A 12,104-nucleotide genomic window follows, 5' to 3' on the forward strand; every position below is an offset into this window, starting at 1 on the left:
AAAGTTGAAAATATTTTTTTTTTGGACTTAGTCATTTTTCCGGCGTTTATCAGACTTTCAGATAGGGGAAATGTCAGTGAGCGTTCTGATTTCAGTTCCAGAGCGATTCGCCCAATGAGTCCTTGATATTTAGTCGTTTTCAGCCAATTTTCTGGATTTTTGAAAATTTCACTTTTTTGTGAAAATATCCACTAAATGAGGGAATAATATGTGTGAGGGTACCCCAGGAGAGTTCCAAATATGTGTGGGTAGAATATATATCCCACGGGGCTAAAATTGAAAAAAGTTGAAAAAATTTTTTTTTGGACTTAGTCATTTTTCCGGCGTTTATCAGACTTTCAGATAGGGGAAATGTCAGTGAGCGTTCTGATTTCAGTTCCAGAGCGATTCGCCCAATGAGTCCTTGATATTTAGTCGTTTTCAGCCAATTTTCTGGATTTTTGAAAATTTCACTATTTTGTGAAAATATCCACTAAATGAGGGAATAATATGTGTGAGGGTACCCCAGGAGAGTTCCAAATGTGTGTGGGTAGAATATATATCCCACGGGTTTAAAATTGAAAAAAGTTGAAAAAAATTTTTTTTTCAACTTAGTCATTTTTCCAGCGTTTATCAGACTTTCAGATAGGGCAAATGTCAGTGAGCATTCCGACTTCAGTTCCAGACCGAATCGCCCAATGAGTCCTTGATATTTAGTCGTTTTCAGCCAATTTTCTGGATTTTTGAAAATTTCACTTTTTTGTGAAAATATCCACTAAATGAGGGAATAATATGTGTGAGGGTACCCCAGGAGAGTTCCAAATGTGTGTGGGTAGAATAAACATCCCACGGGGTAAAATTGAAAAAAGTTGAAAATATTTTTTTTTTGGACTTAGTCATTTTTCCGGCGTTTATCAGACTTTCAGATAGGGGAAATGTCAGTGAGCGTTCTGATTTCAGTTCCAGAGCGATTCGCCCAATGAGTCCTTGATATTTAGTCGTTTTCAGCCAATTTTCTGGATTTTTGAAAATTTCACTTTTTTGTGAAAATATCCACTAAATGAGGGAATAATATGTGTGAGGGTACCCCAGGAGAGTTCCAAATATGTGTGGGTAGAATATATATCCCACGGGGCTAAAATTGAAAAAAGTTGAAAAAATTTTTTTTTGGACTTAGTCATTTTTCCGGCGTTTATCAGACTTTCAGATAGGGGAAATGTCAGTGAGCGTTCTGATTTCAGTTCCAGAGCGATTCGCCCAATGAGTCCTTGATATTTAGTCGTTTTCAGCCAATTTTCTGGATTTTTGAAAATTTCACTATTTTGTGAAAATATCCACTAAATGAGGGAATAATATGTGTGAGGGTACCCCAGGAGAGTTCCAAATGTGTGTGGGTAGAATATATATCCCACGGGTTTAAAATTGAAAAAAGTTGAAAAAAATTTTTTTTTCAACTTAGTCATTTTTCCAGCGTTTATCAGACTTTCAGATAGGGCAAATGTCAGTGAGCATTCCGACTTCAGTTCCAGACCGAATCGCCCAATGAGTCCTTGATATTTAGTCGTTTTCAGCCAATTTTCTGGATTTTTGAAAATTTCACTTTTTTGTGAAAATATCCACTAAATGAGGGAATAATATGTGTGAGGGTACCCCAGGAGAGTTCCAAATGGGTGTGGGTAGAATAAATATCCGACGGGGTAAAATTGAAAAAAGTTTAAAAAAATTTTTTTTTGGACTTAGTCATTTTTCCAGCGTTTATCACACTTTCAGATAGGGGAAATGTCAGTGAGCGTTCTGATTTCAGTTCCAGAGCGATTCGCCCAATGAGTCCTTGATATTTAGTCGTTTTCAGCCAATTTTCTGGATTTTTGAAAATTTCACTTTTTTGTGAAAATATCCAATAAATGAGGGAATAATATGTGTGAGGGTACCCAGGAGAGTTCCAAATGTGTGTGGGTAGAATATATATCCCACGGGGGTAAAATTGAAAAAAGTTGAAAATATTTTTTTTTTGGACTTAGTCATTTTTCTGGCGTTTATCAGACTTTCAGATAGGGGAAATGTCAGTGAGCGTTCTGATTTCAGTTCCAGAGCGATTCGCCCAATGAGTCCTTGATATTTAGTCGTTTTCCGCCAATTTTCTGGATTTTTGAAAATTTCACTTTTTTGTGAAAATATCCACTAAATGAGGGAATAATATGTGTGAGGGTACCCCAGGAGAGTTCCAAATGTGTGTGGGTAGAATATATATCCCACGGGTTTAAAATTGAAAAAAGTTGAAAAAAATTTTTTTTTGGACTTAGTCATTTTTCCAGCGTTTATCAGACTTTCAGATAGGGCAAATATCAGTGAGCATTCCGACTTCAGTTCCAGACCGAATCGCCCAATGAGTCCTTGATATTTAGTCGTTTTCAGCCAATTTTCTGGATTTTTGAAAATTTTACTTTTTTGTGAAAATATCCACTAAATGAGGGAATAATATGTGTGAGGGTACCCCAGGAGAGTTCCAAATGTGTGTGGGTAGAATAAACATCACACGGGGTAAAATTGAAAAAAGTTTAAAAAAATTTTTTTTTGGACTTAGTCATTTTTCCAGCGTTTATCAGACTTTCAGATAGGGGAAATGTCAGTGAGCGTTCTGATTTCAGTTCCAGAGCGATTCGCCCAATGAGTCCTTGATATTTAGTCGTTTTCAGCCAATTTTCTGGATTTTTGAAAATTTCACTTTTTTGTGAAAATATCCACTAAATGAGGGAATAATATGTGTGAGGGTACCCCAGGAGAGTACCAAATGTGTGTGGGTAGAATATATATCCCACGGGGTAAAATTGAAAAAAGTTGAAAATATTTTTTTTTTGGACTTAGTCATTTTTCCGGCATTTATCAGACTTTCAGATAGGGGAAATGTCAGTGAGCGTTCTGATTTCAGTTCCAGAGCGATTCGCCCAATGAGTCCTTGATATTTAGTCGTTTTCAGCCAATTTTCTGGATTTTTGAAAATTTCACTTTTTTGTGAAAATATCCACTAAATGAGGGAATAATATGTGTGAGGGTACCCCAGGAGAGTTCCAAATATGTGTGGGTAGAATATATATCCCACGGGGCTAAAATTGAAAAAAGTTGAAAAAATTTTTTTTTGGACTTAGTCATTTTTCCGGCGTTTATCAGACTTTCAGATAGGGGAAATGTCAGTGAGCGTTCTGATTTCAGTTCCAGAGCGATTCGCCCAATGATTCCTTGATATTTAGTCGTTTTCAGCCAATTTTCTGGATTTTTGAAAATTTCCCTATTTTGTGAAAATATCCACTAAATGAGGGAATAATATGTGTGAGGGTACCCCAGGAGAGTTCCAAATGTGTGTGGGTAGAATATATATCCCACGGGTTTAAAATTGAAAAAAGTTGAAAAAAATTTTTTTTTGGACTTAGTCATTTTTCTGGCGTTTATCAGACTTTCAGATAGGGGAAATGTCAGTGAGCGTTCTGATTTCAGTTCCAGAGCGATTCGCCCAATGAGTCCTTGATATTTAGTCGTTTTCAGCCAATTTTCTGGATTTTTGAAAATTTCACTTTTTTGTGAAAATATCCACTAAATGAGGGAATAATATGTGTGAGGGTACGCCAGGAGAGTTCCAAATGTGTTTGGGTAGAATATATATCCCACGGGGTTAAAATTGAAAAAAGTTGAAAAAAAAATTTTTTTGGACTTAGTCATTTTTCCAGCGTTTATCAGACTTTCAGATAGGGGAAATGTCAGTGAGCGTTCTGATTTCAGTTCCAGAGCGATTCGCCCAATGAGTCCTTGATATTTAGTCGTTTTCAGCCAATTTTCTGGATTTTTGAAAATTTCACTTTTTTGTGAAAATATCCACTAAATGAGGGAATAATATGTGTGAGGGTACCCCAGGAGAGTTCCAAATGTGTTTGGGTAGAATATATATCCCACGGGGCTAAAATTGAAAAAGTTGAAAAACTTTTTTTTTTTAACTTAGTAATTTTTCCGGCGTTTATCAGACTTTCAGATAGGGGAAATGTCAGTGAGCGTTCTGATTTCAGTTCCAGAGCGATTCGCCCAATGAGTCCTTGATATTTAGTCGTTTTCAGCCAATTTTCTGGATTTTTGAAAATTTCACTTTTTTGTGAAAATATCCACTAAATGAGGGAATAATATGTGTGAGGGTACCCCAGGAGAGTTCCAAATGTGTGTGGGTAGAATATATATCCCACGGGTTTAAAATTGAAAAAAGTTGAAAAAAATATTTTTTTCAACTTAGTCATTTTTCCAGCGTTTATCAGACTTTCAGATAGGGCAAATGTCAGTGAGCATTCCGACTTCAGTTCCAGACCGAATCGCCCAATGAGTCCTTGATATTTAGTCGTTTTCAGCCAATTTTCTGGATTTTTGAAAATTTCACTTTTTTGTGAAAATATCCACTAAATGAGGGAATAATATGTGTGAGGGTACCCCAGGAGAGTTCCAAATGTGTGTGGGTAGAATATATATCCCACGGGGGTAAAATTGAAAAAAGTTGAAAATATTTTTTTTTTGGACTTAGTCATTTTTCCGGCGTTTATCAGACTTTCAGATAGGGGAAATGTCAGTGAGCGTTCTGATTTCAGTTCCAGAGCGATTCGCCCAATGAGTCCTTGATATTTAGTCGTTTTCAGCCAATTTTCTGGATTTTTGAAAATTTCACTTTTTTGTGAAAATATCCACTAAATGAGGGAATAATATGTGTGAGGGTACCCCAGGAGAGTTCCAAATATGTGTGGGTAGAATATATATCCCATGGGGCTAAAATTGAAAAAAGTTGAAAAAATTTTTTTTTGGACTTAGTCATTTTTCCGTCGTTTATCAGACTTTCAGATAGGGGAAATGTCAGTGAGCGTTCTGATTTCAGTTCCAGAGTGATTCGCCCAATGAGTCCTTGATATTTAGTCGTTTTCAGCCAATTTTCTGGATTTTTGAAAATTTCACTTTTTTGTGAAAATATCCACTAAATGAGGGAATAATATGTGTGAGGGTACCCCAGGAGAGTTCCAAATGTGTGTGGGTAGAATATATATCCCACGGGTTTAAAATTGAAAAAAGTTGAAAAAAATTTTTTTTTGGACTTAGTCATTTTTCCGGCGTTTATCAGACTTTCAGATAGGGTGAATGTTAGTGAGCATTCCGATTTCAGTTCCAGAGCGATTCGCCCAATGAGTCCTTGATATTTAGTCGTTTTCAGCCAATATTTTGGATTTTTGAAAATTTCACTTTTTTGTGAAAATATCCACTAAATGAGGGAATAATATGTGTGAGGTTACCCCAGGAGAGTTCCAAATGTGTGTAGGTAGAATATATACCCCACGGGGGTAAAATTGAAAAAAGTTGAAAGCATTTTTTTTTTTGGACTTAGTCATTTTTCCGGCGTTTATCAGACTTTCAGATAGGGGAAATGTAAGTGAGCGTTCTGATTTCAGTTCCAGAGCGATTCGCCCAATGAGTCCTTGAAATTCGGTCGTTTTCAGCTAATTTTCTGGATTTTTGAAAATTTCACTCTTTTGTGAAAATATCCACTAAATGAGGGAATAATATGTGTGAGGGTACCCCAGGAGAGTTCCAAATGTGTTTGGGTAGAATATATATCCCACGGGGCTAAAATTGAAAAAAGTTGAAAAACTTTTTTTTTTGAACTTAGTCATTTTTCCGGCGTTTATCAGACTTTCAGATAGGGGAAATGTCAGTGAGCGTTCTGATTTCAGTTCCAGAGCGATTCGCCCAATGAGTCCTTGATATTTAGTCGTTTTCAGCCAATTTTCTGGATTTTTGAAAATTTCACTTTTTTGTGAAAATATCCACTAAATGAGGGAATAATATGTGTGAGGGTACCCCAGGAGAGTTCCAAATGTGTTTGGGTAGAATATATATCCCATGGGGCTAAAATTGAAAAAAGTTGAAAAAAATTTTTTTTTGAACTTAGTCATTTTTCCGGCGTTTATCAGACTTTCAGATAGGGGAAATGTCAGTGAGCGTTCTGATTTCAGTTCCAGAGCGATTCGCCCAATGAGTCCTTGATATTTAGTCGTTTTCAGCCAATTTTCTGGATTTTTGAAAATTTCACTTTTTTGTGAAAATATCCACTAAATGAGGGAATAATATGTGTGAGGGTACCCCAGGAGAGTTCCAAATGTGTTTGGGTAGAATATATATCCCACGGGGTTAAAATTGAAAAAAGTTGAAAAAAAAATTTTTTTGGACTTAGTCATTTTTCCAGCGTTTATCAGACTTTCAGATAGGGGAAATGTCAGTGAGCGTTCTGATTTCAGTTCCAGAGCGATTCGCCCAATGAGTCCTTGATATTTAGTCGTTTTCAGCCAATTTTCTGGATTTTTGAAAATTTCACTTTTTTGTGAAAATATCCACTAAATGAGGGAATAATATGTGTGAGGGTACCCCAGGAGAGTTCCAAATGTGTGTGGGTAGAATATATATCCCACGGGTTTAAAATTGAAAAAAGTTGAAAAAAATTTTTTTTTGGACTTAGTCATTTTTCCGGCGTTTATCAGACTTTCAGATAGGGCAAATGTTAGTGAGCATTCCGATTTCAGTTCCAGAGCGATTCGCCCAATGAGTCCTTGATATTTAGTCGTTTTCAGCCAATATTTTGGATTTTTGAAAATTTCACTTTTTTGTGAAAATATCCACTAAATGAGGGAATAATATGTGTGAGGTTACCCCAGGAGAGTTCCAAATGTGTGTAGGTAGAATATATACCCCACGGGGGTAAAATTGAAAAAAGTTGAAAGCATTTTTTTTTTTGGACTTAGTCATTTTTCCGGCGTTTATCAGACTTTCAGATAGGGGAAATGTAAGTGAGCGTTCTGATTTCAGTTCCAGAGCGATTCGCCCAATGAGTCCTTGAAATTCGGTCGTTTTCAGCTAATTTTCTGGATTTTTGAAAATTTCACTCTTTTGTGAAAATATCCACTAAATGAGGGAATAATATGTGTGAGGGTACCCCAGGAGAGTTCCAAATGTGTTTGGGTAGAATATATATCCCATGGGGCTAAAATTGAAAAAAGTTGAAAAAAATTTTTTTTTGAACTTAGTCATTTTTCCGGCGTTTATCAGACTTTCAGATAGGGGAAATGTCAGTGAGCGTTCTGATTTCAGTTCCAGAGCGATTCGCCCAATGAGTCCTTGATATTTAGTCGTTTTCAGCCAATTTTCTGGATTTTTGAAAATTTCACTTTTTTGTGAAAATATCCACTAAATGAGGGAATAATATGTGTGAGGGTACCCCAGGAGAGTTCCAAATGTGTTTGGGTAGAATATATATCCCACGGGGTTAAAATTGAAAAAAGTTGAAAAAAAAATTTTTTTGGACTTAGTCATTTTTCCAGCGTTTATCAGACTTTCAGATAGGGGAAATGTCAGTGAGCGTTCTGATTTCAGTTCCAGAGCGATTCGCCCAATGAGTCCTTGATATTTAGTCGTTTTCAGCCAATTTTCTGGATTTTTGAAAATTTCACTTTTTTGTGAAAATATCCACTAAATGAGGGAATAATATGTGTGAGGGTACCCCAGGAGAGTTCCAAATATGTGTGGGTAGAATATATATCCCATGGGGCTAAAATTGAAAAAAGTTGAAAAAATTTTTTTTTGGACTTAGTCATTTTTCCGGCGTTTATCAGACTTTCAGATAGGGGAAATGTCAGTGAGCGTTCTGATTTCAGTTCCAGAGTGATTCGCCCAATGAGTCCTTGATATTTAGTCGTTTTCAGCCAATTTTCTGGATTTTTGAAAATTTCACTTTTTTGTGAAAATATCCACTAAATGAGGGAATAATATGTGTGAGGGTACCCCAGGAGAGTTCCAAATGTGTGTGGGTAGAATATATATCCCACGGGTTTAAAATTGAAAAAAGTTGAAAAAAATTTTTTTTTGGACTTAGTCATTTTTCCGGCGTTTATCAGACTTTCAGATAGGGCAAATGTTAGTGAGCATTCCGATTTCAGTTCCAGAGCGATTCGCCCAATGAGTCCTTGATATTTAGTCGTTTTCAGCCAATATTTTGGATTTTTGAAAATTTCACTTTTTTGTGAAAATATCCACTAAATGAGGGAATAATATGTGTGAGGTTACCCCAGGAGAGTTCCAAATGTGTGTAGGTAGAATATATACCCCACGGGGGTAAAATTGAAAAAAGTTGAAAGCATTTTTTTTTTTGGACTTAGTCATTTTTCCGGCGTTTATCAGACTTTCAGATAGGGGAAATGTAAGTGAGCGTTCTGATTTCAGTTCCAGAGCGATTCGCCCAATGAGTCCTTGAAATTCGGTCGTTTTCAGCTAATTTTCTGGATTTTTGAAAATTTCACTCTTTTGTGAAAATATCCACTAAATGAGGGAATAATATGTGTGAGGGTACCCCAGGAGAGTTCCAAATGTGTTTGGGTAGAATATATATCCCACGGGGCTAAAATTGAAAAAAGTTGAAAAACTTTTTTTTTTGAACTTAGTCATTTTTCCGGCGTTTATCAGACTTTCAGATAGGGGAAATGTCAGTGAGCGTTCTGATTTCAGTTCCAGTGCGATTCGCCCAATGAGTCCTTGATATTAATTCGTTTTCAGCCAATTTTTTGGATTTTTGAAAATTTCACTTTTTTGTGAAAATATCCACTAAATGAGGGAATAATATGTGTGAGGGTACCCCAGGAGAGTTCCAAATGTGTGTGGGTAGAATATATATCCCACGGGTTTAAAATTGAAAAAAGTTGAAAAAAATATTTTTTTGGACTTAGTCATTTTTCCAGCGTTTATCAGACTTTCAGATAGGGCAAATGTCAGTGAGCATTCCGACTTCAGTTCCAGACCGAATCGCCCAATGAGTCCTTGATATTTAGTCGTTTTCAGCCAATTTTCTGGATTTTTGAAAATTTCACTTTTTTGTGAAAATATCCACTAAATGAGGGAATAATATGTGTGAGGGTACCCCAGGAGAGTTCCAAATGGGTGTGGGTAGAATAAATATCCCACGGGGTAAAATTGAAAAAAGTTTAAAAAAATTTTTTTTTGGACTTAGTCATTTTTCCAGTGTTTATCAGACTTTCAGATAGGGGAAATGTCAGTGAGCGTTCTGATTTCAGTTCCAGAGCGATTCGCCCAATGAGTCCTTGATATTTAGTCGTTTTCAGCCAATTTTCTGGATTTTTGAAAATTTCACTTTTTTGTGAAAATATCCACTAAATGAGGGAATAATATGTGTGAGGGTACCCCAGGAGAGTTCCAAATGTGTGTGGGTAGAATATATATCCCACGGGTTTAAAATTGAAAAAAGTTGAAAAAAATTTTTTTTTGGACTTTGTCATTTTTCCAGCGTTTATCAGACTTTCAGATAGGGCAAATGTCAGTGAGCATTCCGACTTCAGTTCCAGACCGATTCGCCCAATGAGTCCTTGATATTTAGTCGTTTTCAGCCAATTTTCTGGATTTTTGAAAATTTCACTTTTTTGTGAAAATATCCACTAAATGAGGGAATAATATGTGTGAGGGTACCCCAGGAGAGTTCCAAATGTGTGTGGGTAGAATATATATCCCACGGGGGTAAAATTGAAAAAAGTTGAAAATATTTTTTTTTTGGACTTAGTCATTTTTCTGGCGTTTATCAGACTTTCAGATAGGGGAAATGTCAGTGAGCGTTCTGATTTCAGTTCCAGAGCGATTCGCCCAATGAGTCCTTGATATTTAGTCGTTTTCAGCCAATTTTCTGGATTTTTGAAAATTTCACTTTTTTGTGAAAATATCCACTAAATGAGGGAATAATATGTGTGAGGGTACCCCAGGAGAGTTCCAAATGTGTTTGGGTAGAATATATATCCCACGGGGTTAAAATTGAAAAAAGTTGAAAAAAAATTTTTTTTGGACTTAGTCATTTTTCCAGCGTTTATCAGACTTTCAGATAGGGGAAATGTCAGTGAGCGTTCTGATTTCAGTTCCAGAGCGATTCGCCCAATGAGTCCTTGATATTTATTCGTTTTCAGCCAATTTTCTGGATTTTTGAAAATTTCACTTTTTTGTGAAAATATCCACTAAATGAGGGAATAATATGTGTGAGGGTACCCCAGGAGAGTTCCAAATGTGTGTGGGTAGAATATATATCCCATGGGTCTAAAATTGAAAAAAGTTGAAAAAAATTTTTTTTGGGACTTAGTCATTTTTCCGGCGTTTATCAGACTTTCAGATAGGTGAAATGTCAGTGAGCGTTCTGATTTCAGTTCCAGAGCGATTCGCCCAATGAGTCCTTGATATTTAGTCGTTTTCCGCCAATTTTCTCGATTTTTGAAAATTTCACTTTTTTGTGAAAATATCCACTAAATGAGAGAATAATATGTGTGAGGGTACCCCAGGAGAGTTCCAAATGTGTTTCGGTAGAATATATATCCCACGGGGTTAAAATTGAAAAAAGTTGAAAAAAAATTTTTTTTGGACTTAGTCATTTTTCCAGCGTTTATCAGACTTTCAGATAGGGCAAATGTCAGTGAGCATTCCGACTTCAGTTCCAGAGCGATTCGCCCAATGAGTCCTTGATATTTAGTCGTTTTCAGCCAATTTTCTGGATTTTTGAAAATTTCACTTTTTTGTGAAAATATCCACTAAATGAGGGAATAACATGTGTGAGGGTACTCCAGGAGAGTTCCAAATGTGTGTGGGTAGAATATATATCCCACGGGTCTAAAATTGAAAAAAGTTGAAAAATTTTTTTTTGGGACTTAGTCATTTTTCCGGCGTTTATCAGACTTTCAGATAGGGCAAATGTTAGTGAGCATTCCGATTTCAGTTCCAGAGCGATTCGCCCAATGAGTCCTTGATATTTAGTCGTTTTCAGCCAATATTTTGGATTTTTGAAAATTTCACTTTTTTGTGAAAATATCCACTAAATGAGGGAATAATATGTGTGAGGTTACCCCAGGAGAGTTCCAAATGTGTGTAGGTAGAATATATACCCCACGGGGGTAAAATTGAAAAAAGTTGAAAGAATTTTTTTTTTTGGACTTAGTCATTTTTCCGGCGTTCATCAGACTTTCAGATAGGGGAAATGTAAGTGAGCGTTCTGATTTCAGTTCCAGAGCGATTCGCCCAATGAGTCCTTGAAATTCGGTCGTTTTCAGCTAATTTTCTGGATTTTTGAAAATTTCACTTTTTTGTGAAAATATCCACTAAATGAGGGAATAATATGTGTGAGGGTACCCCAGGAGAGTTCCAAATGTGTTTGGGTAGAATATATATCCCACGGGGCTAAAATTGAAAAAAGTTGAAAAACTTTTTTTTTTGAACTTAGTCATTTTTCCAGCGTTTATCAGACTTTCAGATAGGGGAAATGTCAGTGAGCATTCTGATTTCAGTTCCAGAGCGATTCGCCCAATGAGTCCTTGATATTTAGTCGTTTTCAGCCAATTTTCTGGATTTTTGAAAATTTCACTTTTTTGTGAAAATATCCACTAAATGAGGGAATAATATGTGTGAGGGTACCCCAGGAGAGTTCCAAATGTGTGTGGGTAGAATAAATATCCCACAGGGGTAAAATTGAAAAAAGTTGAAAAAAATTTTTTTTTGGACTTAGTCATTTTTCCAGCGTTTATCAGACTTTCAGATAGGGCAAATGTCAGTGAGCATTCCGACTTCAGTTCCAGACCGATTCGCCCAATGAGTCCTTGATATTTAGTCGTTTTCAGCCAATTTTCTGGATTTTTGAAAATTTCACTTTTTTGTGAAAATATCCACTAAATGAGGGAATAATATGTGTGAGGGTACCCCAGGAGAGTTCCAAATGTGTGTGGGTAGAATAAATATCCCACAGGGGTAAAATTGAAAAAAGTTGAAAAAAATTTTTTTTTGGACTTAGTCATTTTTCCAGCGTTTATCAGACTTTCAGATAGGGGAAATGTCAGTGAGCGTTCTGATTTCAGTTCCAGAGCGATTCGCCCAATGAGTCCTTGATATTTAGTCGTTTTCAGCCAATTTTCTGTATTTTTGAAAATTTCACTTTTTTGTGAAAATATCCACTAAATGAGGGAATGATATGTGTGAGGGTACCCCAGGAGAGTTCCAAATGTGTGTGGGTAGAATATATATCCCACGGG

This window comes from Phyllobates terribilis, unplaced genomic scaffold (genome assembly GCF_046119375.1).
Source record: "Phyllobates terribilis strain yellow unplaced genomic scaffold, ASM4611937v1 Scaffold_4__5_contigs__length_816908805, whole genome shotgun sequence".
NCBI classification, from domain to species: Eukaryota; Metazoa; Chordata; class Amphibia; order Anura; family Dendrobatidae; genus Phyllobates; species Phyllobates terribilis.